Raw genomic sequence first — 27,209 nt, forward strand, 5'->3', positions numbered from 1 at the left:
GTCATTCCCAGGGGACCTTGTTTTGTCTATAGCTGAACATAAGGATTTGGGAGGGGGTGGGGAGGAAGGGGACAGATGAGAATCAATAGAAAGAACTGCAAGGTCCGAAGACAAGAACCATTTGTCTAGTGCAATCTATTTTACTATATATTAATTTTTAAAAAACACTCCATCTTAAATATTTAGCATCATCGTGCACCTTTTACAATTAACCCAACAAACCAAGCTCTGGCTTGGAGGCGCATTCATTTTCACGGGAGTGACCTCTTTTTTAAAATCCAGGACGCCCCCCCCTCCCAGCGCCCCAGCCCTTCTCAGGCCTCCAACTTTTCCCTCCAGTTTGGTGGAAGGTTACATTAGAAGAAAATAGTCCCTATAGTGTAGAAACTTTTCAGGGGAAAAGAGGGCGTTTGACGTGTGGGTGGGTGGGCAGCGCCGGCCGGTGCAGCTGGTGCGGCGAACGCCCGGGGCTGGGCGGCACGCGGACGCGGAGGCGCCAGCGGCGGGGGCGGGACGGGGCAGGAGGAACCCGGGGGCGGGGGTGGGAAAAAAGCCCTGAAGTCCAGCAAAGGACAGAGGCGGCCTGCGCTCCTTTGCTGCGCACCCGCCGCCCGGGAGGGGGCGCCGGCTGCCGGGGAGTTGAGGATGGGGCCTTGGTCTCCCGAACCCTAGAGTCGGCTTGGGTTGTCAAGAACCGTCTTTTTTATTCATCATTTCTTTTTGTCATGATGCTCTCTTGGCCTCAGACTGCGTGAAGGGAGCCATATTAAGAGTGCAGAAGAAGAGGTGACCTGGAGGAAAAATTAAAATGCGATATAAAAAAAGTTTTTCTTCCTTTCTCTCTCAAATTAATTTAGATGTAAATTACATTTTGAAAGGTCCCAAGATCAGTCTCCAAGGCTGTGTCCTCTGCCCTCACCAGATACATAGAATAAGATTTTGATGTGATAGTAATTTTGCCAGTGGAGGCCGACTCCCCAAACCATCACCCTGGTAAGTAATGAACAATTTCCATGGGTTATGACTTTGAGGTTTTGTTTTACTTCATTCTAATAGATGTCCCGTCTAAAAGTGGGTAAGATTATACCTAACTCAGCCCAGGTTTAATTCGGATTATTTTTGAAAACTCTTGATGGGTAGGTAATTTACCTAGTTTCTCCTTATTCAGATTTAGGAAATTTTGCTTTATTGCTACATGCATTTTAAGTGTCTTTTGCCATGCTGTTCTTAGTGTGGGTAGAAGTCTCTCTCTTTCCCGGTTGGTACTGTCAACAAACATTCGAGGAGTGCTTAGCTCAGAATACTGTTGGGTATTACAGATTAAACAGTCTGACATACCTGTCAATTTCATCAGAAGCAGCATTTATGTATACATATAGTCTGTACCATGCTATATACTAGAAATCTTTGTGAAATGTAAACTCCTCATATGTAGAGACCCTGTTTTATTCTGCAGTGAAATCGAGTTGATCTCCTTGCAGTGTTGTGTATTTTAAAGGATCTAGGTAGGATTTAGTAGGGACTATTAAATGATAGCCATTAGTATTATTTACCTTGATATCCTCCAAAGTGCTTTGCTCATGGCAAACACTCAATAAATATTGGTTGAATGAATGAACATGGCATGTTCCTTACTATGCACATAGGGAAAATACCAGGATGGGGACTCTGTAGCACAATGACTTCATTTCACCGATGAAGCTTAGTATGGAGGTGTCTATCCTACAGCCCTTTTACCAGATGCAGGCTCTCTTGACCTTGGAATGTGGGTCACTTAAAATTTTCGGGGGAAAAAAAGTGTACTTACTTAACTAGTAGGCCCTAACCTCTTGTCAATATGGAGCTTGAGAAGTTTGCTTAAATATGGAAAAGCTAAGCTTACTTGACACAAATCAGGGGGAAAAAAAGGTTTCTACATGTTATTCAAGTTATTCATGTCAAAAGTGATTAGTGGGCCCCAGCTTCCATTACATCATACATTAGGAGAGTGTGGGCTGGGAGCTCTGCAAGTCACATGATTCGATGGAGGAATTAAGACTGAATTTTCTTTTGTGTTTCTGCCCTTAGCCATATTCAGTGGTAAGCATGTTTGGAAAAGGTTAAAGCAGAACATGGAGATCTAGTTTATTTTAATGCTGTCAGACTGCTAAGCAGTGGAAACTTGTTGAAGAGATTTACCAAGCTGTTTCCTTAGATTAAAGACTTTAGTGAATTAATTAAAAGGGTTCTGAGAGATACAACATGCCAGACCCCTACTGGCTCATAAAATTGTTCTTTCTGATTGATGTGACGTGACAGCTGAGCAGAGTGCATGTAAAGCTGCAGGAGAATAAAACAAGAGTAGTGCTGATGTGTTCAAAGACATGTAAGAGTTCCACTTGAACTGTCTGTGACCACGGAGTCAGCTGGAAACCGTGCTTATTTCCTTTGGCTCAAGCACCTGAGCTCAATAGCAGCACAGATTTGGCAAGGTGCTGAACTATTGGGTGAAAATGAAGTCACAGCTTCAGAAGAGCTTCACAGATTGTGATGTGAAGGTATTATGTTTCATGTTTTAGTCATTGCTTTTAGAATGCATGCTTGAAGATGGTCCTCAATTATGGAGCCATGTCTGCGTCACTTGGTTTCCCGAGCGACTGACTGAGCTGAAAGTGAACTACGTTTTTAAGGAGACAGATATCCAAGACAAGTAGATGAATTGCAGAAGTATTCTAAAATTTTTAGCCAAATTCTAGGCAATGTTGTGTCTAACTGGTTTAGAAAATACATTCTTTTTTAGCCAACAGTGTCAACAATATCAACCAACACTGAAGCTGAGAGCCGTCACCGTTAATACATACCTGCAGTCAGAATTTGAATGTGCCTTGGCCAAATACATTTATTCATTCAACGCATATTTATTAAGTGCTAGGCCTTGGAGATACCTCAGTTCTTATATTGTCTAATAATGTTGTTCAATAGGAATATAATGTGAGCCACATATGTAATTTAAAATTTTCTAGTAGCCATATTAAGACATTTAAGAGAAACCAATGAAATTAATTTTAATAAGAAATTTTGTTTCCACCAAATATAGCTAAACTATAATTTTAATATGTAATTAATATAGGAGTTATTGGGCTTCCCTGGTGGCGCAGTGGTTGAGAGCCTGCCTGCCGATGCAGGGGACACGGGTTCGTGCCCCGGTCCGGGAAGATCCCACGTGCCGCGGAGCGGCTGGGCCCGTGAGCCATGGCTGCTGAGCCTGCGTGTCCGGAGCCTGTGCTTCGCAACGGGAGAGGCCACAACAGTGAGAGGCCCGCATATCACACACACAAAAAAATATAGGAGTTATTAATACAATATTTTACATTCTTTATTTTGAATTGTTGTTCTAATTCAGTGTGTATTTTATGCTTAGAGCACATCTCACATTGCACTAGACACATTTCAGCTGCTCAAATGCCACTAGTGATTACCATATTGGGCAGCGCAGGTCTAGAGGGAAATACAGATGAGTAAAAACGTAATTTCAATAAGATGTAATAAAGGCAATGATGAGAGAAGTATAAGGTACAACGAGAACATATAAAAGGGCTTAGTTCCCTGCTTCCCTGGTGGCGCAGTCGTTGAGAGTCCGCCTGCCGATGCAGGGGACACGGGTTCGTGCCCCGGTCTGGGAAGATCCCACATGCCGCGGAGCGGTTGGGCCCGTGAGCCGTGGCCGCTGACCTGCGCGTCCGGAGCCTGTGCTCCGCAATGGGAGAGGCCACAACAGTGAGAGGCCCGCGTACCGGGGGGGAAAGGGGCTTAGTTCCTTCAGTTCTTCTGCCTAAAAATCCCATACTTCTCTCTACTTCTCTGCGTTCTTCCTGCCACCACTCTAATCAAAGCCAGCATCATCTCTCTCCTGGACTTTCATTAACAGCATCCAAAATTGTCTACCTGCATCCATCCACCCATGGCCCTCTCTGCAGCTAGAGTGATCTTTTAAAAATGCACATCTGATCATATCACTCCCCTGATTCAAACCTTAACTAGATGATGAATTGAGCAAATGTGAAATGATGGACGTAAAGCACCTGGCACAAGATTTCTGCTCACTAAGTTTACTTCTCTCCACATCTCCCTTCACTTTCTTGTTTCTGCCTTCCTCTTCCTTCTCTGGCTCTGGAAAAAGCATCTGCCTCTCACCCCCTCCTTCCTCTTATCACCCCTTATCAGTCTCTTATCATCTGAATTTTTTTTTTCTTGCTTGCTTTCCCCTTTCTTCTTTCTTGTCTCTCCTTCATGCTTTAGTTTATTATAATATAGAATTTAAATAGGTTTAAAATTTTGTGCTATAGGGAGTTCCCTGGTGACCTAGTGGTTAGGATTCTGGGCTTTCACTGTCATGGCCTGTGTTCAATCCCTGGTGTTGGAACTGAGATCCCATTCCATAAGCTGCACAGAGCAGCCGACAAAAATAAACAAAAAGTTATGTACTTCTGTGGTTCAAGTTCTTCATTTTAAAAGTCAGAAAAGCTTGACCTTGTATCAGGATTTAAATTAAAATGCTTTTTACTTCAGCATGGTCTTCAGTTAACTCTTCTTATAGAGAGCTTCTATAGAAAAATACATAGTATCTTCTTTTGGGAGGAAAACAATCCCCTTTCATGTTTTGTAGAGGAGAAAATGGTGCAGCTGTTTACACAGCATCCTCCTCTAGTGATGTGAAACAAGTCAGAAGAACCCGGGTACCTGCCTGTAGCTGTGCCTGCCTTAGGTGAATCGCTGCTGCCGCTTGGCAGTAGGGCAGTGAGGCAAGTTAATTATTCAGTGTCAGTGGAAGGAAATAAATAAATGAATTACCTAATTAAATAAACCTTCAGGGTGCTGAAAGCTGGCAGTTTCCTGAACTGAACACTTTCTTTGGAGGATCAGTTCTCCTGTTTGAAGGAACAGCCAACCCAGGCATATGGGCTCTTCCCTTGTACTTCTGAGAAAGTGGATTTACGACCGTCTGTGTACTCATCTTTCTGTTTATGTCTCTGACATAGACAATTCTGTCAGTTGCCAACACTCTTTCTACCTCCACTGAGAACAAGGAGAGATCCTGCAACTGCAGAAGGAAGAAAGGAAGTTATCATTCAAGAAGGACTTCCTGCTGTCAAGGCATAATCAAAACCAACACAAAACAAGTGAGGGAGTATCTTAGCCTATAAAAGATGTTTCTGTTATAGAAAAGACCGACCCCCTCCCCCACCCCCACCCCCCCCGCGGCATCCAAGGCCTGGCCTGAGGGAGTCCCTGCTCCCGGAAAGGCTTGGGCATTCAGGTCAGAATCAGCAAGCATTTGTTGCATAGATAGATACTACATAATACAAGGCAGCTCCATGTACATCTTTCTCCTACACCATTTTAATATTTTAATCTAAGAGAAGCCCTTCAGCTTTTTCCCAAATGGAATTTTATCCTGAAATGAGATCCTGCAGCATGAGGACCAACTACAGAAATACTTTAGTATTAAGGGACCTCCACAACCTGAAACGTTTTTCCTAACTTTGACCACTGTTCCATGTGCTTCCAGAGGCTGTACCACATTCTATCCTAACAGCTTGTTCTTAACCTCCCACTACAAAGATTTACTGAGAATTTCTTTCTGAACAGAATTACTCTCATGAAAGAAATAGTAGAAGCATGTTGTACTTGTTAGGGTAAGTGCTATAACAGATCCAAGTAAGGAAAATGGCTCACATACAGTAGTTTATTTTTTGCTTCTAGGCTGGCAGAGCAGCCCTCCTCCATGCAGCCGTTTAGGAACCCAGGTTAATGAGGGCCTGCAGAAGGCATGGAGGAGACACATGGGAGGTTTTATGGGCCTTGAAGGAGGGTTCATCCCCCTAAATGGGCTCCACTGATGGGTGTCAGTTTGCAAACAGTTTGTTACTGATGCCTGACAAGATAAGTATGGAAATGGAGAGTAAGCCTTTAGAAAATTTTATAGCAATTTTGATAGAGTAATTTTATGTCTGCTGAATTTAATAAAAAATTGGGGCTTAATTTATATCTTCATTTTTTAATTTCATTTTTCCATTAACTTATTGCTAGTATATTTTGTCAAAAGTTCTGGTCCACAATGGATTAGAAAGAAAAAAAAATCTTGTCTTTTTTGCCACATATGTTATGAGAAGCACTAGTGTACATTCCTTCCCTCCATGTACCTTCTGCTAGAACTTAGTGTCATGGTCATGTCTAACCGTAGTGGAGGTTGGGAACGTGGTCTGTCTGTATGCAAAGGGAAAAGGGGAGAAGGCAGATGTTGGTGAGCACTAGAAGACTCTGGCACATGCAGCTCACACACCTGGAAACACAACTTTAAGTTTGAAATGGAGAGAGAGGACTGAGCCCCCAGGATGAGGGTGAGCTATGGGGAATGTATCCATCCTACTTTCGTCCAGGCTGGAGACCACTGACGGCTATTGGCATAAGTTACAATTTAGAAGGGTTTGGCTGCTAAGGTCAGAAGGAAAAATGTTGTCTTTATTTGCTATGCTCATTTCTCTCACACTTGAACTTTTCTTTCCATTCTCCTTGCCATGCCTTACTTAGTTCGTTATTTCTTAAACTATCGAAATAGCCTCCTAACAGAGGCCCCTATATCTATCTTTACCCACCTCAGCCCCATCTAACATGTGAGTGTCACTGTGTTATGCTTCAGTAGTTTCCCTGTCACTCACAAGCCTGAGTTAACTTTTGTCATAAAAATCCCATGAGGGCATTCACATTCCAGTCCCTTCCTACCTCTTAGGCCTCATCTCCTGGCACTGTGCTCTGGGCATTCTGTGCCCAGCCTTACAGACTTCCTGTATTCCTGGCACACTCCATGCACTAACATGCCTCCTTGCCTTGGACGTGCAGCCTCCCTGGGCCCACTCCCACCTGTCCTTCAGCTCTCAGTTTAATGTTACTTCATCTGTGAAACCTTCCTTGATTCTAATTAATCATGGTGATGCACCCCTTCCTTCAGGAAAATCATAATTGTTTGGTAAAGAATAGTTATCGCTCTAAAAAATGTATTTCTCCCCGCCTTAGACTATAAGCTAAATGAGGCCCAAGAACATGTGTTCTCATTTATGTATCTCAAGTGCCTCCTATGGTTTCTGATAGAGTTGGTACTCAGTGAAGATTGTCAAGTGAATGAATGAATGGTTTTCGACCAATTCAAGGATGAACCTTTGGACCATATAATCTCTTTCTTGTCTGCCCTCTGTCTAAGAATAAAGGGTTTGAGGAAGATAGGACTAGAAGTTGACACAAAAACAGAAGAAACGAAAGTTAGAAAGACTGTCAAATGAGAGGACTCTGAAATGTCGGTATCTTGGACTGGATGTGACATCTCAATGCCTAGAGAGAGGAGACTGCTAGTTGCCTACTCAGTACCCAATATTTCATCCTTCCTTACTAACAGAGCCCTTATGTTATTGAAAGTGGCAATGGGCCTAGCTGAGAAATGACATCTCTTAGACCGCTGTCGCTAGGAGGAGCCGTGAGATGTGATGGAATTTCTTGGAAAAGACCTTTAAAGGTGGCTGACTTCACTGAGAGGTCTCCCTTTCTACCTTTGCCTCAGCCTCATTTCTGCTGCTTAGAATATGGATGTGGTATCTGCAGCTGCAAATCTTGCTACCAGGAGGCAACCTTGAGGATGGAAGCCGTGAGCTAAGGAGAGCAGAACAGAAATGTAGAAGCAGCCTGAGTCCCTAATAGGATGGAGCCACCCTACCTGGCCTGTCTTGCCTATTTTGTATAAATTTATTTATTTATGTATTTTTGGCCGCGTTGGGTCTTTGTTGCTGTGCACAGGCTTTCTCCAGTTGCAGTGAGCGGGGGCTACTCTTCCTTGCAGTGCGTGGGCTTCTCATTGCGGTGGCTCCTCTTGTTGCAGAGCACAGGCTCTAGGTATGTGGTCTTCAGTAGTTGTGGCTTGCGGGCTCTAGAGTGCAGGCTCAGTAGCTGTGGCGCATGGGCTTAGTTGCTCCACGGCATGTGGGATACTCTCGGACCAGGGCTCGAACCCGTGTCCCCTGCATTGGCAGGCGGACTCTTAACCACTGCGCCACCAGGGAAGCCCCAGGGCCCACTCTTAGCCATTACCATATTAACAATAACATAATCGCATTCAGAGACCTGACTGTTGTTCAGAAAGCTTCGGTAACTTGTTTAAGGTGACACAGTAAGTGGTAGAGCCAAGATTAAGACCTGGGCCCGCGTGAATCTTAAAACTTTGTATTTCTGGGAATTCCCTGGCAGTTCAGTGGTTAGGACTCCACGCTTTCACTGCCGGGGTTCGATCCCTGGTCGGAGAATTAAGATCCCGCAAGTCGCACGGTGAGGCCGGAAAAACAAACAGACAAACAAAAACAAAACAAAAACCCAAACTGTACATTTCCCCATGCATTTTGGAAGGACCCAGTGTGGGTAGACTACAGGGTGAAGGGGCGAGATACCAGATGGATAAATGAAATCCTGCCTTTTACTCTCCTGTAACCCTGAGTCTTACCCATGGAGCCGACATCCATCTCGCCCTCTTGTGGCCACATGACCCACTGCTCTTGGCAAGCAGTGAATAGGACGTCCCACCGGGAGGTCTCAAGTCAGCAAAGGGCTTAGCTCAGCCGACCCATGGGAGAAAGATGGGGTATTCAAGGAGGAGGAAGGCAGCTACCAGGTTCAAGGGAACCATGAACTTCCCAGTACCAAGTCCATCTCCAGAGGTAGGAGTGTCAGCCTCCCATAAAAATGAGGCCCAGAAAACTCTAGGCAGTTGATAAGACTTTCTTAAGCATGATATGGGGCTCTCAAGAGAAGAAATGGAAGATATAGTCCCCTCCCTCAAGGAACTCATCATATAATTTATCCATTTGCGCAATCAGCAGACAGAATTTTATATGGTTAAGAGCAAGACTCTAGAGTCTGACTGTCTGGGTGTTGAATTCTGCCTCTGCTACTTACTGTGTGACCTTGAGCAACTTACTTAACTTCTCTGTGCTCTGGTTTCCACACTTAAAACAAGGGTGATAATACCACCTACTTCATAAGATCATCATGAAGATTAAATGAAGTAATACTTGTAAAGTAATTAGAATAGTGTCTGGCATATAGTAAATGCTTAAGAGACTTATAGATAACCTATAAATGAAACACTCCTTTTGTGGTTTAACTCCATAAAAATTCAGAAATGGGAAAAGTCATAGGAGAAAAGAAATTAAGAAGGGTTTCACTAAAATAGTGAAACCAAATAATGGACAGGATTTGGGAAGATGCAGAAGTGTGGCCCGGATCCAGGCAAAAATATGGAGGCAGAAACTGGCATGGTCAGGGTTACACATGAGGTGGGGAGTGAGAAGGCATGCCAGACAGTAGACAGGGTAGGTGCTTGCAAGCCTCTGATCAGAGCATTTTCAACTGATAAATTCATAACCTTGTGTGCGTTTCTGTTTAAAGACAACTTATTTAACATCTATTGTTGATTCATTAACATTGAACTCATGACAAACAGCACTCTAAATCATGCCTGAAAGAAGCTTATCTAACACCTCTGTAGGGCACATCCCAGCCTTCTTGCATGTGGGAAGCACTTCAGCACTGCAGTTGGGGGCCATTGTAAACAGCGAAATCACCAAAAAGCATACACACAAAAGCAAAAAACATGACACTAAACAGACCATGAATAGGACACTTGTTTACAGGATGAGAGCTGAAACGAGGTAGAGCGTTGCCCTGTTGGACCTCAGTTGGTAATGTCACTATCACATGACTCAAATTTTGTGCTGCTCTGAACACATCTGTGAATGACCATGAAAGCCTTATGATTACTGATTGGGGGGTTACAGATAAATTTTAGCAAATAGGCAAAATTGACAAATATGGAAACTGTAAATCATGAGGATGAACCATACATAGAGGACCAGCTTCTTGGTCATGTGACCTGTCCAGTCACACAGAGACTACGTTCAGAAGGGCCCCAGGCTTGGTTTAATGCTTTGCTGTTGTTACTGTCCTGAAATTCCTAACTTTTTTAAAAATTGAAGTACAGTTGATTTACAATATTGTGTTAGTTTCAGATGTACAGTGAAGTGATTCAGTTATATATATATATATTTTAAGATTATTTTCCATTACAGGTTATTACAAGATATCAAATATAGTTCCCTGTGCTATACAGTAAACCCTTGTTGCTTGTTGCTTATCTATTTCATATATAGTAGTATGTATCTGTTAATGCCATACCTTCCCCCCAATCCCTCGAAATTCTTAACTTTTGAACAAGGGACTGCACGTCATTTTCATTTTGCACTAGGCTACAAATTATGTATCTGGTCCTGTATATATGTTTGTGTATGCATATTTTATTTCATAAATGAGATATTATAAATACTCTTTTTCTTTCTTATATTTTCCTTTTTTAAAAACTCAGTGTTATATCTTTGGAGATATTTTCATATTGACATATAGAAGTCTAGTTTTCCTCCTTTTAACATCCATAGTATAGGTATATCATGATTTATTTTCCAAGTCTCCTACTGCTGGACATTACTTTGTTTATGAATTTTTAGAAATTATACTGAAAAGACCATCCTCGTTATACATACACAAACGCTTTGGCATATCTTTAAATTATATTCATATACTATACTAGCAGTAGAATTGCTGCTACATCAAAGGATATTTGTATTTCAAATAATGATCATTATTGCCTTGTTGCTCTCTAAAAAGTTTGTACTGATTTTCACTCATACCAAGAAAGTTTGAGAATGCTTATTCTCAAATACAGCTTGACGACTCCATAAGTTTCCAAACTTAAAAAAACTTTGCCAGATCAGCAAAAAAGGTATTTTGTAGTTGTTTTAATTTGCGTGTATTTAATCATGTGTGAAGTTGAACATTTTTTCTGTATGTTTATTTATTAATCATTTTTTCTCTGTTTTTGAATTTTCTGTTGCTATCCTTTGTTCATTTTCCTATTAGGCTGTCTTTAGTACTTCTTCATATAAAATGAAAGAAATTAACCCTTTGCTTATTATGTGAATTATAAATATTATCCCTGACTTATGAGTCTTTTGATTTTATTTGCAGCATTGTTTATTCCCAATACAGGAACAAAGCTTTTCATGTTATACACTGAAACTACTAGATGAGAGATACTTTAAATTTCAATCAGGGAATTCCCTGGTGGTCCAGTGGTTAGGACTCGGCGCTTTCATTGCAGGGACCTGGTTCAATCCCTGGAATGGGAACTAAGATCATGCAAGCTGTGCAGTGTGGCCAAAAAAAAAAAAATTAAATCAGTATTACTTCATGATAGCTTAGCTATAAAGGGCCTGGGAGAGGAAGACATCAAAGATAACACCAGTGTTTCTAGGTTTGGGGAATAATAATAGTGTCCATACCAGGCTCCTCCAGCAGGAATCCTCCCAGTGATAGGTCTTCCCGGTGAGCTTAGGGAGCCAAAGTTTCAAAATCAAAAATTCATTAGAGTTTACTACTTTTATTTTATTTTATTTTTGCAGTACGCGGGCCTCTCATTGTTGTGGCCCCTCCTGTTGCGGAGCACAGGCTCCGGATGCGCAGGCTCAGCGGCCATGGCTCACGGGCCTAGCCGCTCCACAGCATGTGGGATCTTCCTGGACCGGGGCACGTACCCGTGTTCCCTGCATCGGCAGGCGGACTCCCAACCACTGCGCCACCAGAGAAGCCCAATGCTTTTATTTATTTTTATTTATTTATTTATTTATTTATTGCTTTTATTTTTTAATAAATGATTTAGGAATAATTTTAGATTCACAGAATAGTTGCAAAGATAGTAAACAGAGAGGGTTCTCAGATACCCTACACCCAGTTTTCCCTACTATATATTAAAATATTACATTAACACGGTATATTTATCACAATTAATAAGCCAATATTGCCACATTATTATTAACTAAAGTCCATACTTCCTTCAGATTTCCTTAGTTTTTAGTCTCATAACCTTTTTCTATTCCAGCATACCATATAATATTTATTAGTAATGTCTTTTTAGCCTCCTCTTGACTGTGACAATTGAGTTTCCTGCTTTTTGTCATTATCATTCCACGTCAGTTCACTAATGGGAGCAAAACCCTGTCTGAACTAGCCATGCCCAGGATACAGAATCAGCAAATAGCTGACTCTAGATCCCTATCCCCACTCTCCTCCTGCTTCCAATCCCCCTTTTCTGAGTCTCTCAGGCACCCTCCACTTCCCCTACATTCACTCCAGTGCCCTGCACATTCCTTCTGTGCCCTCTGACTTAACCTCTGACAACCTAGCAATGGTTAAGTCTTCCTTTGAAATCAAAGGCTGTTTTCTACCTTCTTTGCCAAAGGTAGGGATTAACCCCCACATAGTCCCATAAATTTGCCTTATTTGTTTAGTTATATAATTATTTGTTTGTTTGTTTATCCCCTCAATCAGAGTAGCTGGCTGGTTTTCTTAGTAGCTAGTCTCTGGTACAATTCTAAGAAAGGAGGTGCTCCTGATATTGGAGAGAATGAGGACTACGATTAGTAGAGGCAGGGAAGTTGGGAAGGAGAGCTGGGGTACTGGGGAACTTAGTGCACCTGGTTTGTATGTGTCCTAAGTAAAGGTGAGTTGCACAAGTGCAGAAGTCCTGGAAAAATTTAGAAATACAGATTTCATACACTAATGAGAGGTCAGTGTTTAAAATGAAGCTTGGAGAGATGTCTGCTTTTGGAGGTGGCAGTAGAAAGCATGAGAGTGAGGGAGAAGAGTAGGGGGCAGAGGAAAGAACCTTGTCCATAGTTAGGAAACAGGGGAAGAAGTTCCCATGAAGGAGGCAGGGGAGGGGCTGGAGCTATGGAAGACCATGGACAGAGCAGTGGTGTAGGAACCCAAGGAGAAAAGAGTGTGGAAAACCAGAAAGCAGAGGAAGAAGAGCGACTCAGTATAGGGAGGACTGAGAAAAGGTCTTCAGTTTCTCAGCTCACGTGCAGAGGAGGGACGAGAGGACTCGGAACCCTCGTATGATAAACTGCTTGACTCAGATGTAGTAAATAGAAAGGAAAGAAATAGGAGAACAGCTTCAAGTTGCAAAAGGATGAGGATAAGTTTCTCTTATACATTTTCAGGGCGTAAGGAAAGTAACTCAGGGGGGGAATTATTGAAGATGATAAAGAGGAAAGGGAGATTGGTGGAAGTAAGATTCTAGCTTTTCGTTTCCCTGCTTCATTTAGGATGAAGCTCATGAAGCCAGGGATTTCTGTCTGTTTTGACTTCTGTTATATTCCAGGAGCCTAGAACAGTGTCTGGTACCTGGTAGGTAGTCAATAAATATTGCTGAATAGTGGAGAGGAACAGGAATTATTAAGTCTAGACACTAAGAGGAGAGGCTGGTTTTAGAATGAAGGATAAATAAATATCTCTTCCTCTGAGATCATAGGGAAAACTGAGGAGCCAGAGGGGGAGAAGGAACTCATGCCTGAAGCCCTAGGCTGAATAATAAGGTACCTAGTGAAGGTGGACTGCAGGAAGGCGCGTCTGGCAGGGAACTGAGGGCAAAAATCCCCTCCTGCTCCCATGCAGGGCAGCCAAGAGCTGGCCTGGGACACCAGCTGGGCACTTTTCCCAGCCCTTGCATTCCAGCTGAGTCCCATACACAATGAAGAAATGGAGCTGACAGTGCAGTGACATGATTTAGGTTAATGAACTACTGATCATCTGCCAAGTGGGTGGGAAGTTGTTTTTCTGTCTGCCCACTTTTATAGAAAACATTTTTTTATGAATGATTCATGTCTCATTACTCAGAGGACAAATTTGTGAGCTGGTAACAAGAGGTTAAAACCCAGAGAGAACATAGCTACCCCACCCCATCCCATTCCCCCCAATTTCTGGTGGATGGGTATACTCACCCTCTTGATTTGGGTGATGATTTCACAGATGTATACATATATATATATATATATATATATATATATATACACACATATATATACATATATGTGTGTGTGTGTCAAAACTATCAAATTATATATTTACGTGTGTGCAGTTCACTCTATGTCAATTATACCTCAATCAAGCTGTTTAGAAAAAGGAAAAAAGAATCTTAAATGTAAATTTTTTTTGATCACAGAGTTTGGAATATATATATATGTACACACACACACACACACACATATATATACATATATGATTATATATATATTTTTATATATATTTATATTTTTTAAATTGCACATATAAATTTATCTAATTTATCTTTACAATCAAAGAAAAAGTCATTTTGAAATAAAATAATTATTTGGGGGGAAAACAAAGGTCAACCCAGGGAGACGAGATACAAAGAGGGTCACTGTTAAGATTTCCAGCCACATCCCAGGATAAACTAGCCACTCCCTCTCCTCGGGTGAAAACTGAAGAGGAAAAAGTCTTTGGTTAGCTGGGGTGAGAATGTTGTGTTCCTTTTATAAACTTTTTATAATTCTTTATTTAGCTCTCCTTGAGGCCATGCTTTCCTTGTAACCTTCCATCTATAGAAAACCCTCCCTTTCACAGCCTGGAGAGAAAGATGGCTTTTTCCTAGGGAAGCCAGTTGCTCTGCCATTCTGCTGGTGCCAAGGGTCCCATTTCTTCGTCCTCCTGATACACTACAGAACTTGAGAGGCACCAGTACAACTTACCAAATAGATAGATCTGGGACCTGGTTTCCCTGCCCCAGGACTCAGTGGTGAACCAAATCCTAGCTGAGGCCAGTTTACTTTAAACTTTTCTGAAGAGGTTTTGAAAATCATCTCCAAAGGAATTAAATTTAACTGGGTAAGGACTGAAATTACTCCCACTTTGGGCTCTGCCATCACATTGCAGCCTTAGGGCTTTTATGCCGGACAATATGCATGAAACAGTGCTGGGTGCTGTTCTTAATCCTAAAGAGACAGGGTTGGTTCTTGATCTTGACTTGAAATTCAGAAAGCCTAGAGAATAAAATCCCTGGGGTGGGGGGTCACAAATCCATATTTACTTTGTGAGTTGGAACTGGTCTGCTTAATAAAGCTTATTCATAAGTGAGGATGGTAAAAGTCAACATACTTCCTGAACTAACAGGCCCCAAATTCACCAAAAATATCCAAAGGACTCCAAGGGGAACAGAGCCAAGTGTGCTAGTAATTGCCTTATAATCCTTCAGGCTTTAGCTCCAAAGCCAGTTCCTCAGAGGGAGTTCTCTTGGTCGACCACTCTCCAAACCTTGTCACCATCATGATGCCCTTTTAAAATTGACTTCAGGGGACTTCCCTGGTGGTGCAGTGGTTAAGAATCTGCCTGCCAATGCAGGGGACACAGGTTCGATCTCTGGTCTGGGAAGATCCCACATGCCATGGAGCAACTAAGCCCATGTGCCACAACTACTGAGCCTGTGCTCTCGAGCCTGTGCCACAACTACTGAGCCTGTGTGCCATAACTACTGAAGCCCACGTACTCTAGGGCCCGTGTGCCACGACTACTGAGCCCGCATGCTGCAACTACTGAAGCCCGTGCACCTAAAGCCTGTGCTCTGCAACAAGAGAAGCCCCTGCTCGCCGCAACTAGAGAAAGCCCGCACACAGCAACGAAGACCCAACACAGCCAAATATAAATAAATAAAATAAATAAATTTGACTTCATAGCACTTATTAGCATTTTATCAATTAACTTACCTGTTTATTTTCTGTGTCTCTTACACTGGAAGAGAATCTCCATGGGAGCAGGGATCTCACCCCCTGTGTTCATCACTGTATTACCACATAATGCAGAATAATGGCTTCTCCAAAACGGCCACCTCCTAATTCTAGGAACTCCTGAATATGTTACCTCATGTCATAAAAGGGACTTTGCAGATTTGATTAAGTTAAGGATGGGGACTTAAAAGTGGGGAGAGTAGCCTGGATTATCCAGGTGGGCCCAATGTAATCACGAGGGTCTTTATAAGAGGGAAGGAGGATCAGTGTCAGAGAAGGAGACATGACAACCGCAACAGCAGTCAGAAAGTGGGAGAGAGATTGGAAGATGCTGTGCTGCTGGCTTTGAAGATGGAGGAAGGGGCCATGAGCCAAGGAATGTAGACAGCTTCTAGAAGCTGGAAAAGACAGGGGAATAGAGTCTCTCCTAGCCTCTAGAAGGAACGCAGCCCTGTGACAACTTGATTTTAGGATTTCTGATCTCCAGAACTGTAAGGTGATAAATTTGTGCTGTTTTAAGCCACTAAATTTGTGCTAATTTGTTACAGCAGCGTTGAAAACTAATACAAATGGTACCTGATGCATAGCAGATGCTCAACAAACATTTATTGATTGACCAACTTCCTTATATCTGAGACCCCAGCCTACAATAAAAACAATACTTTGCAACTTCATAGTGTTGTACAATAGCAAAATGAGATCATAATCCTAATCTCATTTTGTTTTCACAATTATTATCCTTATATTACAGACAAGGAAATTAAACCTCAGTTGTCAATTTCCCATAGAGGCAGAAAGTAGATTCAGAACCAATATCCTTATTTTCTCCTTATTTTTGTGTAATGTATAAACAATGTTAACAGTAAAGGACAGGTAAAAAATAATTTCATTCACAATCCTTTTACTCTAATAGATCAACTAGTTTTATTTTTCTGTGTCTTCTTCCAGGTCTCATCTATGTAAACGTAAAAAATCTTTGTAATTATAGTATGTGTTACATATATATCTAGTTTTCATTTTTATGGTTAATATTATTTTACTGCCTGGGTGTGTTGGTTTGGGTCTTTTGGGAAACAGCTGCTGAGACAAAGTTAACAATATAAGAAGTTTATTGGGGGTAACACCTGTAAAAGATAGAGAGGAAGCAGGATTGGGCGTGGAGAGCCCCAAGTCATGATGCAGCTCTGACAGTCTCAGCCAGCCCAACACGGAGATCTGGGATAAAGATCGCCAGTTAGAGGAGTCTCATGGAGCAGAAATGGCCAGTCCTGGTACCCACATCAGGCTCAGTCATTGGCTGGGGGCTGTCTGGGGAGAGTATGGTCTCAACTGGAATATAATAGTGAATCCTGAAGGTGTTGCAACTAGAAGCTGTGAGATCACTGCATTCTGGTAGGTGAACAGAAATACTTTTCTGAAGGGGATCCAAGTGGGGCACCTCCACAGCTGCTACAGTCCATACCTTGTGTCACGTGGATTCACTTCTCCATACATATTGAGTAAGTGTTCCCTGAACCTCTTGTCAGGAGAAACTCAGTTGAGGGAGGTTAGTGGAATAATGTACAGCTCCATTGCTGCAGTTGGTCTCAGGGCTGCAACTGGTGCTCATTGTTTCCTTCCTCCATTCTAAATCCCCTTTGCCCTCAGCCTTCACTTCTACTGGCCTCAGTGGCTTATCCAGTGGTGCAGCCCAAACACTAATTCCTGAGCGGTCTGAGGTAACTTCTCAGGTCAGGTTGCTACACTTGTCCATTCATGGTCACAACTAGGCAAGGGAGTACCAAGAGGTGCCCAGGTGGGTCACCACACACATTCCTCCCTGCCCCAGTTGGGTAACTGAAGGAAGTCTACCTCTTCCCTGATCAGAGCCAATGACCCCTGACAACATGGTAATTTCTTGCCTGCTGCTCTCTGTATACAAGGAGTCCAAAGTGCCCAGGTGGCAGCCACTGCATGAAAATCAATGTTAACCCTTGTGGAAAGAATATATCCCTTTGGGGATTAGAACTTCAAACCCTGCAGAGCCCAGAGTTGCAGGAACAGGAAGCACAAAGTCCCCAGTGGGTCACTGAGAATGATGGTAAGTGTGTACTATTGTCTGAATGCTTGTGTCCCTCCAAAATTCATATGTTGAAATCCTAATGCCCAATATGATGGTGTTAGGAGGTGGAGCCTTTGTGAGGTGATTAGGTCCTCAGAGAGAGCCCTCATGAATGGTATTAGTGTCCTTATTAAAGAGGTCCAAGAGAGACCCCCTTCCTGCTTCTGCCATGTGAGGACACATTGAAAAGACATCTAAGAACCAGGAAGCCCTTACCAAATACCAAGATGCTGTACTTCCCAGCCTCCAGAACCATGAGAAATAAATGTTTGTTGTTTATTAGCTACCTGATATGTGGCATTTTGTTGTAACAGCACAAGCTAAGACTGCGGGGCTACTCCTTTCTTCCTCCAGGCCCCACTCAGAGCTGGTACTTTTTTTCTGTCACCTAGTATGTGGGCCAGAGCAGTATTCCTAGTGTGGAAAGTATTGCCTTCACAAGCTGAAGAGGCCTCCCAGGTCTGTGATCCTTTCTTTGTGATAAGGGATGGAAGATGAAGTAGTTTGTCTTTTACTTTGGAAGGGATGTCCTGGCATGTCTCTTAAACACTGGACTCTTAAGAATTTTACTGATGTAACAAAGACTTTACTGATGTAAGACTTTACTGATGTAAGAATTTCTGGGTGCCCAGGTCTGCAGCAGGGAGAGGGAGAAGGAGGGGCAGGGGGCAGGCACTGGAAGGTGCTTCCCACAAAAGTGTTTGTTGAAGCCTTTTGCTAAATCATGCATCCTGTTCAAAATGGAGAAAAATTGTTTTAAAAACTCGACCTTGGGACTTCCCTCGTGGTCCAGTGTTTAAGAATCCGCCTTCCAATGCAGGGGACGCGTGTTCAATCCCAGGTTGGGGAACTAAGATGCCACGTGCCACAGCACAACTAAGCCCGTGCACCGCAACTACTGAGCCCATGCACACTGGAGCCTGCACGCCATAACTAAAGAGAAGCCCACGTGCCAATGAAGACTCTGCACTGTAATGAAAGATCCTGTATGCTGAAACTACGACCCAAAGCAGGTAAAAACAAAACAAATAAATAAAAATTTAAAAAAAACAACAACTCCACCTTAAGGGGCTTCCTTAAAAGAGAAGATTCCAGGACTTCCCTGGTGGTGCAGTGGTTAAGAATCCGCCTGCCAATGCAGGGGACACGGGGTTTAATCCCTGGTCTGGGAAGATCCCACATGCCATGGAGCATCTAAGCCCGTGCGCCACAACTACAGAGCCTGCACTCTAGAGCCCGCAAGCCACAACTACTGTGCCACAACTACTCAAGCCCATGTGCCTAGAGCCCATGCTCCGCAACAAGAGAAGCCACTGCAATGAGAAGCCCATGCACCGCAACGAAGACTAGCCCCTGCTCGATGCAACTAAAGAAAGCCCGCGCACAGCAATGAAGACCCAATGCGGCCAAAAATAAATTAAATAAATAAATAAATAAATAAAAAGAGAGAGAAGATTCCAATCCTTTTTGTAGACAATGTAATACACTCTTGGTTGATATGCAGACAGAAGTTTCTAAAAGACAAATTGACTTCGGTAATTGCTCTAAAAAAATCTTTACAGCAAGCAAACAGATTTTGGATCTAACTATTCTTTTGAGTTCACATCTGAGACCTGCCTAAATTTAAAATAAATGATATGTTTTCTGTGTGAAAAAAAAAAAAAAAAGAATTTCTGTAGGGATTATCTTCCACACTCTGGAGTCTGTGTGTCTAACCTAGGCTTTTAGTGTGCTAGCTCCTCTTGCTCATCCTGACTGATCAGCATGATGTCATCAATGTAACGGACCAGAGGGATGTTGTGCAGGATGTCCACATAGTCCAGGTTGCTTCTGACTAGGTAGGGTGGATCCACTGGAAGCTGGACTTTAGTCAGGACTCTACTTATCACCTGACTCTCACAGGCTCCCACTCCAACAGAGGGGTGAGAATGACACTTTGGGTCTCCAGGTGTCAATGTCAACTTAGATTCTATGTCCAACAGTCCTCAAAATGCCTGGGTGTTCTCTCCGATATCTACAGTTACTTGAGGAAATAGTCCTAAGTCCCTTTTTGGAAAGACTGGGGAATCACTACAGTATACACTTACTGTGGTGTTGCCAGTCTTGGAGGCATGGCCACGTCTTAATCAATGAATTCTTGGTCTGGAAACTGACTGAGGTTGTGGAACTAGACAAGGGACAATGATTTTTTACTGGGACCTCCATCCTGAGGTTTCTGCTCATCTATTTTTGCTTTCTTTTGATATATTCAGCAATACCCTTGTTTTGACTGCCCATCTATTTTGCCCCTAGGGATGCCATGTTCTATTACTCATCTACACAACTCTTTGTGTCAAGCTCCTGGGCTGTCGTTCTGACCTTGTCAGTCATTAGGATCATTAATAACCCCCAGGCTTCTGGCAGTTAAATGCTGCCACTTGGCCTCTATCGCTGTTGCTATAGAAGAGCCAAACTGTGACAGCATCTCCTCTTGTTAGCTCTGGCTTGCAGAAGAAAGCCAACACTGAGCTTCTTAGTAATGCTGGTGCTCCTCTTACCAGCACATTCCTGATGGCACTGGTAAATGGGGTTGTTCTAGACCTTCCATGGAACATCCTTTCGTAGGGTTTCTGGCCTCTTATAATTGACTCTAGCATGGCCACTTCACTGAGCTACTTAATCCTTTCTCCCTCCCAACTGCTGTGGCAATTCAGGCAATTGAACTTCACTCAGCAAAAGTTATCACATCCTCCAGGTTTCTAGGAGCCACACAGGCAGGTCCTCACAAGGAAGTTAAATTCTATTCCAGGGGAGGGGGTCCCAGTCAATAAACTCTTCCTTATCCACTCTTGTATTTCAGCCCCTTGATTAATCATCACCAAAAACCCAATCCCAGGGGCTTCCCTGGTGGCGCAGTGGTTAAGAATCCGCCTACCAATGCAGGGGACACGGGATCGAGCCCTGGTCCGGGAAAATCCCACATGCCGCAGAGCAACTAAGCCTGTGCGCCACAATTACTGAGCCTGTGCTCTAGAGCCCACATACCACAACTACTGAAGCCCACGCACCTAGAGCCCGTGCTCTGCAACAAGAGAAGCCACTGCAATGAGAAGCCTGCGCGCTGCAACAGAGTAGCCCCCGCTCGCCGCAACTAGAGAAAGCCCAAGCGCAGCAAGGAGGACCCAACGAGGCAAAAAAAAAAAAAAACTCAATCCCATAGATACTCTCCAACTCTTACCAGTTCATATTGGTCAGTTCTTGCAGCTACTCTGGGGTATGTCCTTTTCTTCCCTATCAAGACCAGCATGTTCTTACTGGACTATGCTGTCATTTAACCCTAATTAAGATCCTGGCAGTCAGGAGAGGAGGTGGAGGCAAATTCTGAGGGGGAGAGCCCTCTGCAGTGTCTTCACACATGGAGGGAGTGCTAGCTCCTAACAGGAACGGGTGGGCCCCCTTTTACGGCTCTGAGGTGCTCAGAAGAGTGTAGGGAGCCAAAATCTTTGGGAGCACCACCTAGATACCTCCATTCCATGTGTCAGGGTCCTGGGTTTTCCTAACTAGGATCCTGACCTTGATTACAGATCTGCCTCCTGGAACTCTCAAGTCTTGAGTTTGGTCTTCAGCTTTTTTTCCCCTCTCCCATTGCTATAGATAAGGGCCTCTTTGTAACCCTTCAAAGAGGGTCTCTGGCCTTCACAGTCAATTTTCAATGTTTGGTAACTGCTGTTAGCTTTTCATTATTGAGTCCTCTTGGCAGGACTCAATGCAACTTAATAACAGTCAGCCAATTCCATTGTCCTTGTATTCGCTGCTATTCCTCCACCTACCACATATGTCCGAATTGTTGCACCATAGGAATATTTTCCCACTTCACCATCAGTGAAAGTTTTAGCAAATGCGCCACCATCTTGTCCCAGTGACTATCTGTACCCCACATACTATCCAGGAGGGGTTCTTATTGCCAGCCAGGCGGTGAGTAATGCAGTTCCCAAACCCCATCTTACTGCCAGCTTTCTCAGACCACTCCTGGAACCAACTGAGTCAGTTCAGGTGGTCTGGCAAGCAGATGCTGAGACAAAATTAGGAGTGCAAGAGATTTATTGGGTAGTAATGCCTATGAAAGATCAAGGGGAAGGAAGCAGGAATGGGTAAGTAAAGCGTTTGGATAGTTATACAAAATTGAGCAAGGAGAATCTCAAGTCATGATGCAGACAGATCCTCCCAAGTTGCAGTTGACCCAGTGAAAAGTTCCAGAGCAAACAGCGTCCTCTAGAGGAGTCCAACAGTGGGCAGAAATGGCCAAGCCCTAATGTCCACATGGTGCCTAGTCATAGGCTGATAGCTGCTCAGTGAGAGTGGGGCCTCAGCTTTAACACTGTAACAAATCCCAAAGGTGATGTAGCTGGAGGCTGACAGCTAACAGCACTCTGGCAGTTGAATGGTAGTGTCTTTTTTTTTTAAAAATTAATTTATTTATTTTTTGCTGTGTTGGGTCTTTGCAGCTGCCCACGGGCTTTCCCTAGTTGCAGTGAGCGGGGGCTACTCTTTGTTGCGGTGTTCAGGCTTCTCATTGCAGTGGCTTCTCTTGTTGTGGAGCACGGGCTCTAGGCTCGTGGGCTTCTAGTTGTGGCACGCGGGCTCAGTAGTTGTGGTGCACAGGCTTAGTTTCTCCGTGGCGTGTGGGATCTTCCTGGACCAGGGCTCGAACCCGTGTCCCCTGCACTGGCAGGCAGATTCTCAACCACTGAGCCACCAGGGAAGTCCCCAGAGTTCTTCTTAAAGGGAGAGCTGAGCTACATATCTCTGTGGCTGCCAAATCAGGTATTTTGTCTTCGAGTCCAGTGCTGTGTCCATATATCATCTTGCCTCTATATTTGAGACATGAACTTTGAGAAACAGTCAGATAAAGAACCTAAGTAAATCAGAGTGGGACTCTGCTGAAATTCTTTGCCACAATGGACTGTGAGAGAATGTGGGGCTTCGGGAATGTGTGCATAGGTTTAAGCTGCCTAGCTTCTGCTTCCTTCACCGATGAGGAAAGGAAAGCGGGGTGTGAGGTACAATCACCTCTTGTTTGGCTGTGTGGAGGAAAGCTGGCTGTTTCCTCAGAATGGCAATTTACCAACTCGGAAAAAGAAATTATGCAGAAGGAAACTGTTCCTTTTAATTACCATTGGAATTGGAAGTATGTAGCCTTCTTGCTCTTTTTACCTTTTAAATAATACTCATATTTTGAATATATGCTGGAGACTGAACATGATGGAATTTAGTTGCTCAGAGCATTAGAGGTGGGGCAGCTGGGACCTATCAAAGGGTTAAATGCGGGTATGGGGTCACCTGAGGAGCTGGGAGAGGACTCTTTCCTTTGTCAGGAGTGACTCTGATTAGGCTGAAAATGTTGCTTGGAATTCTTTGTCCCAGTTATCTTGTGTCAGATATGGTTACACTTACTCATGTTTCTAACTGATAATAAAGAGGAGCTGGAAGACAGAACATGACTTCCGTCCCTAAAGAAGCCAAAGGAAACAATATAATTATGGAATCTGCAATCATCTTTTTTTAAAAAAAAATTTTAGTTTTGGCCACCTTGCGCGGCTTGTGGGATCTTCGTTCCCTGACCAGGAATCGAACTCAGGCCCTCGGCAGTGAAAATGCAGAGTCCTAACCACTAGACTGTCAGGGAATTCCCATATCTCCTTAATTTCTCAGAAGAAACTGAGTTCCAGAGATTTTAGGAAACTTGGCTAGGATTACAGCTTTCTCAGAAGTAAAATTAGAATATAGGTCTCTTGACTCCTGACTCAGTGCTCTACCTCAGTGATGTTCACTCATAAAGTCTCTTGTGGAAAGAGTGGAGGACGTGGGTCAGAAAAAACAAAAGATCATTTGGGGACTTGGAGATCCTGAACCCAAAGAGTGGAAGAGTGTATCAAGCAAGTATATAACGTGACCATTTCTTATAATCTTCCCTAACAACACCCATAATAGAAATTTTACTCAACCGGGAAAAGCCCCAAGCATTAGTATAATTACAGGTTGTTACTGCTGTTAAAGAGCAGAGTATTTGTAATGGAATTTTTAAAGAAATGGTGAGTAATGTGCTAAAAGGACATCAGGGTGACTGGTCCCTTTCTTTTCCCTCCCCTGGTCACTACTCTAGTGTAGGGTTTGCCACCTCAATCAAGCCCTGCCATTGCATTTATCATCCCAACCTAAATTAACCTTCTGAAGTACTGCCACTTTCTTGTTCAAAAACCTTCAATAGCTCTCTATGACCTACCAATAAAGTCCACATTCCTTATCCTGATATTCAAGGCCTTGTAAAATTTATCCCAGAATCTACCTTTCCAGTCTATTTCTCAATACTCACCTGTCCCTGTGCTCAGCCTGTAGGATCTCCTTCCAGTTCCAAAATAAACATTGTGCTTTCCTGCCCCAAGGGCCTTCCCCCCACCTCTCCCCTTCACCTACCTGTTTTTTCAAGGTCCACATTAGATACCACCCCATTCTAGTTGGAAGGAAGACTTTTCAGTACTATTTCATTTGTGCCATTCATTTGGCACTTTTCATATCTTTCTTTAGGCTCATAGGTAATTCCAACAGCTTCAAAACTTGTTTACACAGTCTCCGGCCATCAGAATCACTCTTCTTTTTGGCAGGTCCATCTATCTGGTGAACTAAAGTTACCTGACTCAACTTCCTCAACTCCCCACTCCTTCATACCTGGTCTTCCAATTTAAGTTCTAGAACAAAAAATTTACCTTTTCTTCTATGTCCAGGCTTTGAGTGATCTCTCTCTCTCTTTTACTTCTCGAATCTTGCTCACTCTTCTTGCTTATCCTCAAAATACAACCAAGTCTCTCTTTCCTGAAAACAAAACAAAACCAACATAAAACTTCCCCTTTCTTTAACCCTGTTTTTCTTTAAGTCAAGGTACCTTTTCTCCTCTTTTCTTGATATACTTCTGTTACTGCGGTTTGACCTAAGGATCTGCCACTGCTGAAACTGACATCTGGAAGATCAACCATAACTTCTAAATGCCAAATTCCAGTCTCTTCTACTTGAACACGTCCCTCCTATGGACTTTTTCATCTACCTCTCTGACTACTCCATCACTGTTTTTTGTTTTTCTCCCTCTGTCCCATACTTCTCAAGGTTTGTTCTTTGGTCCTCTTTAGAAACTTTCACTTCTGTGGGGATGATTCTTAGATCTGTCTCTAGCCCTAGCTTCTCTTCTACGCCTCATTTCCAGTTGTTTGCTAGACTTGTGTGTGTGTGTGTCCGTGTCCCACCTACTTCTCCAAGATGGCAAGTTCCAAAGTTAATTTATTTTATTCTTCCTCTTCCAGGTTATCCCCAGATCTCTTCTGTCTCCTGTCGTTTCAATCTCAGCCAGTGGCATCACCCCCTTTCAGTTATTTGTTTATCTTTAATTACTCTTCCTGTGTAGCTTCCTGCTGCTCCATTTAGGAACTGGCCACAGAATAATAGGTGATCTCTGAGACGATTTCAGTAGAGTTTTTAGTAGTAGTGGTGATAGTCTTGGAGAACTCAGGAAAGAACTGAGGAAAGAATTGCAGAATAAGAATTTGGCTCCAAATTCACTGATTTCATGAAGCCGTCTCCAATTTACTTAGAACATTCTCTCCTATACCATTTCACAAAAGTAAAATTACTCTCTTGAGTACGTATCAATGTAATTCATTTCTTCTTTCTGGATACTATATTTCACTCTAATTTTCTACCTTTGCTATATTTATAAACTGGTCAATTTTGCTAAATTGTAACATTTCTTAAGGAGACAGACCACAAACTCTGGAAAAGGCATTAGTGTCATCTTTGCTATCTGTGCCTGATGATAGTGTGTCTCTCAGATTGAGTACTTCCTTGAGGAACAGATGATGATGACTGCGACATGATGACATGATGACAGAACCCTCCTGTTTTTTTCTTGTAATCTGTTTGCCACTCTTTGTATTTACTACAAATACACGAAATATCCTAATTATTGAGGTGTTAACTTAGGAGAGTTTAGTTGTTTCCACTTTTCCAATATTTGGGTCAATTAAACAATCTCACATTTCAAAAAAAAAAAAAAATCTCTTAAAAAACCACCCCAGTGGTCTGGAGATAACGTAGTCCTGGAGAGACATTACCTTTTCTGATCCCCTCCCCCCACAACCGCACTCCACCGCCCACTGTTCCTCCCTGAGGCATGGGCCGGTTTGATGGCTCAGATCCCTACAGAAAGCTTCCCTAGGAATGCAGAGACTTTGTGTCCCAGCCTAGGAACTGGGAGGTGGACTTTAATCTCCAGGACCTACATCTAGCCTTCGAAGTTTGGGGGGAGGGGAAGGAAATGAGCTCCCGAGAAAGCACTAGACTGTCAGCAGCATGTAAGAGTCCTCTTCAACCCCAAATAGGTACATAATAAATATTTGTTGAATAAATGTGAATATCAGAACCCAACAACGTAAACTAAGTCAATCTCTTTTTTACATACCTCAACAATTAAAATCTAGGAAGTCAGCTTTACCGCTGTTTACACCTAGTAGATTAGAGGAGTGCCTGCAGTTTGCTTAACACCCCTGACTTTACTCTTCAGGACACTGGGATCAATTTCCCCACTTCTTGAAAGGCTAAACCCTAAAATGGATTTACAATCTGGGGTTGAGACCTCCTTCTGTTTAGAGTGAGAGTCATTCCCGTTCCCTGTAAACTCACCCCACCCCTTCCCATTCATTCACTGAACAAATATTTATTAAGCGCCTAACATATGCCGATCCTTTTGCAGGCGTTTGGGATATAAACCAGAGAAAAAAACAATAGATCTTTGCCCTGGTAGAACTTAGCGTAGGGCGAGAGACAAACGACGACTATGAATTTTAGATTAAATTATATGATTTGGAAAGTGATACATACTACCGAGAAAAAGGTGGCAGGCTGAATGATTTGTGGAGGCCAGGAGCCAGGGGAGGAGAATCCAAGATTGGGATCCAGCTCAGGCTGGGGAAAAGGGAGACGGAGCTGAAGTGGAGGAGGTGCTGACGTCGGGGGACCGGGAAGATATTTTCCGCAGAATGCGACGCAAGAGTATTCTGGCTTATGCGGAGGTAGGTGAAGAGCAGAAAGGAGTCTGGACAGAGATTCCCGTCGAGAACCCGGCAGGCGGGAGACTTCTGCAGCTGAAGAGAGAAGATGCTCTGGCTGGAGGATCCTGGTCCAGGGGACGGGCGGGGGCCGCTCAAAGTCGACCAACCACTACGTCCCCAAAATGGCCTCCCGATGCCCCTCGCAGCCCCACCCCCGCCCCCGCACTCCACCGCTCGCCGGCCCACGTGACCCGGCCGGCCTCTCCCGCCCACCCCGGCTGGCGACCCCAGGTCCGGGTCCCTGCAGCGGTGGCCCCGCCCCTC

At 43.4% G+C, this 27,209-nt stretch overlaps 1 long non-coding RNA gene across 2 annotated transcripts; it reads right to left on the reverse strand.

Annotated features, from left to right (window-relative positions):
• Positions 1-516: 516 nt before the first annotated feature.
• Positions 517-27,158, reverse strand: LOC136794047 (uncharacterized). Of its 2 annotated transcripts, none has more exons than XR_010840254.1 (3): positions 26,716-27,093; positions 24,555-24,660; positions 517-791 (listed from the first exon to the last, which is right to left on the reverse strand). It is a non-coding gene; the product is annotated as an uncharacterized lncRNA (long non-coding RNA). The 2 variants fall into 2 exon arrangements; XR_010840252.1 differs by lacking the exon at positions 517-791 and adding an exon at positions 21,874-22,679 and having other exon boundaries at positions 26,716-27,158.
• Between the last annotated feature and the right edge of the window lie 51 nt (positions 27,159-27,209).

The sequence above is a fragment of the Kogia breviceps genome, chromosome 1, assembly GCF_026419965.1.
Source record: "Kogia breviceps isolate mKogBre1 chromosome 1, mKogBre1 haplotype 1, whole genome shotgun sequence".
Classification (NCBI taxonomy): Eukaryota; Metazoa; Chordata; class Mammalia; order Artiodactyla; family Physeteridae; genus Kogia; species Kogia breviceps.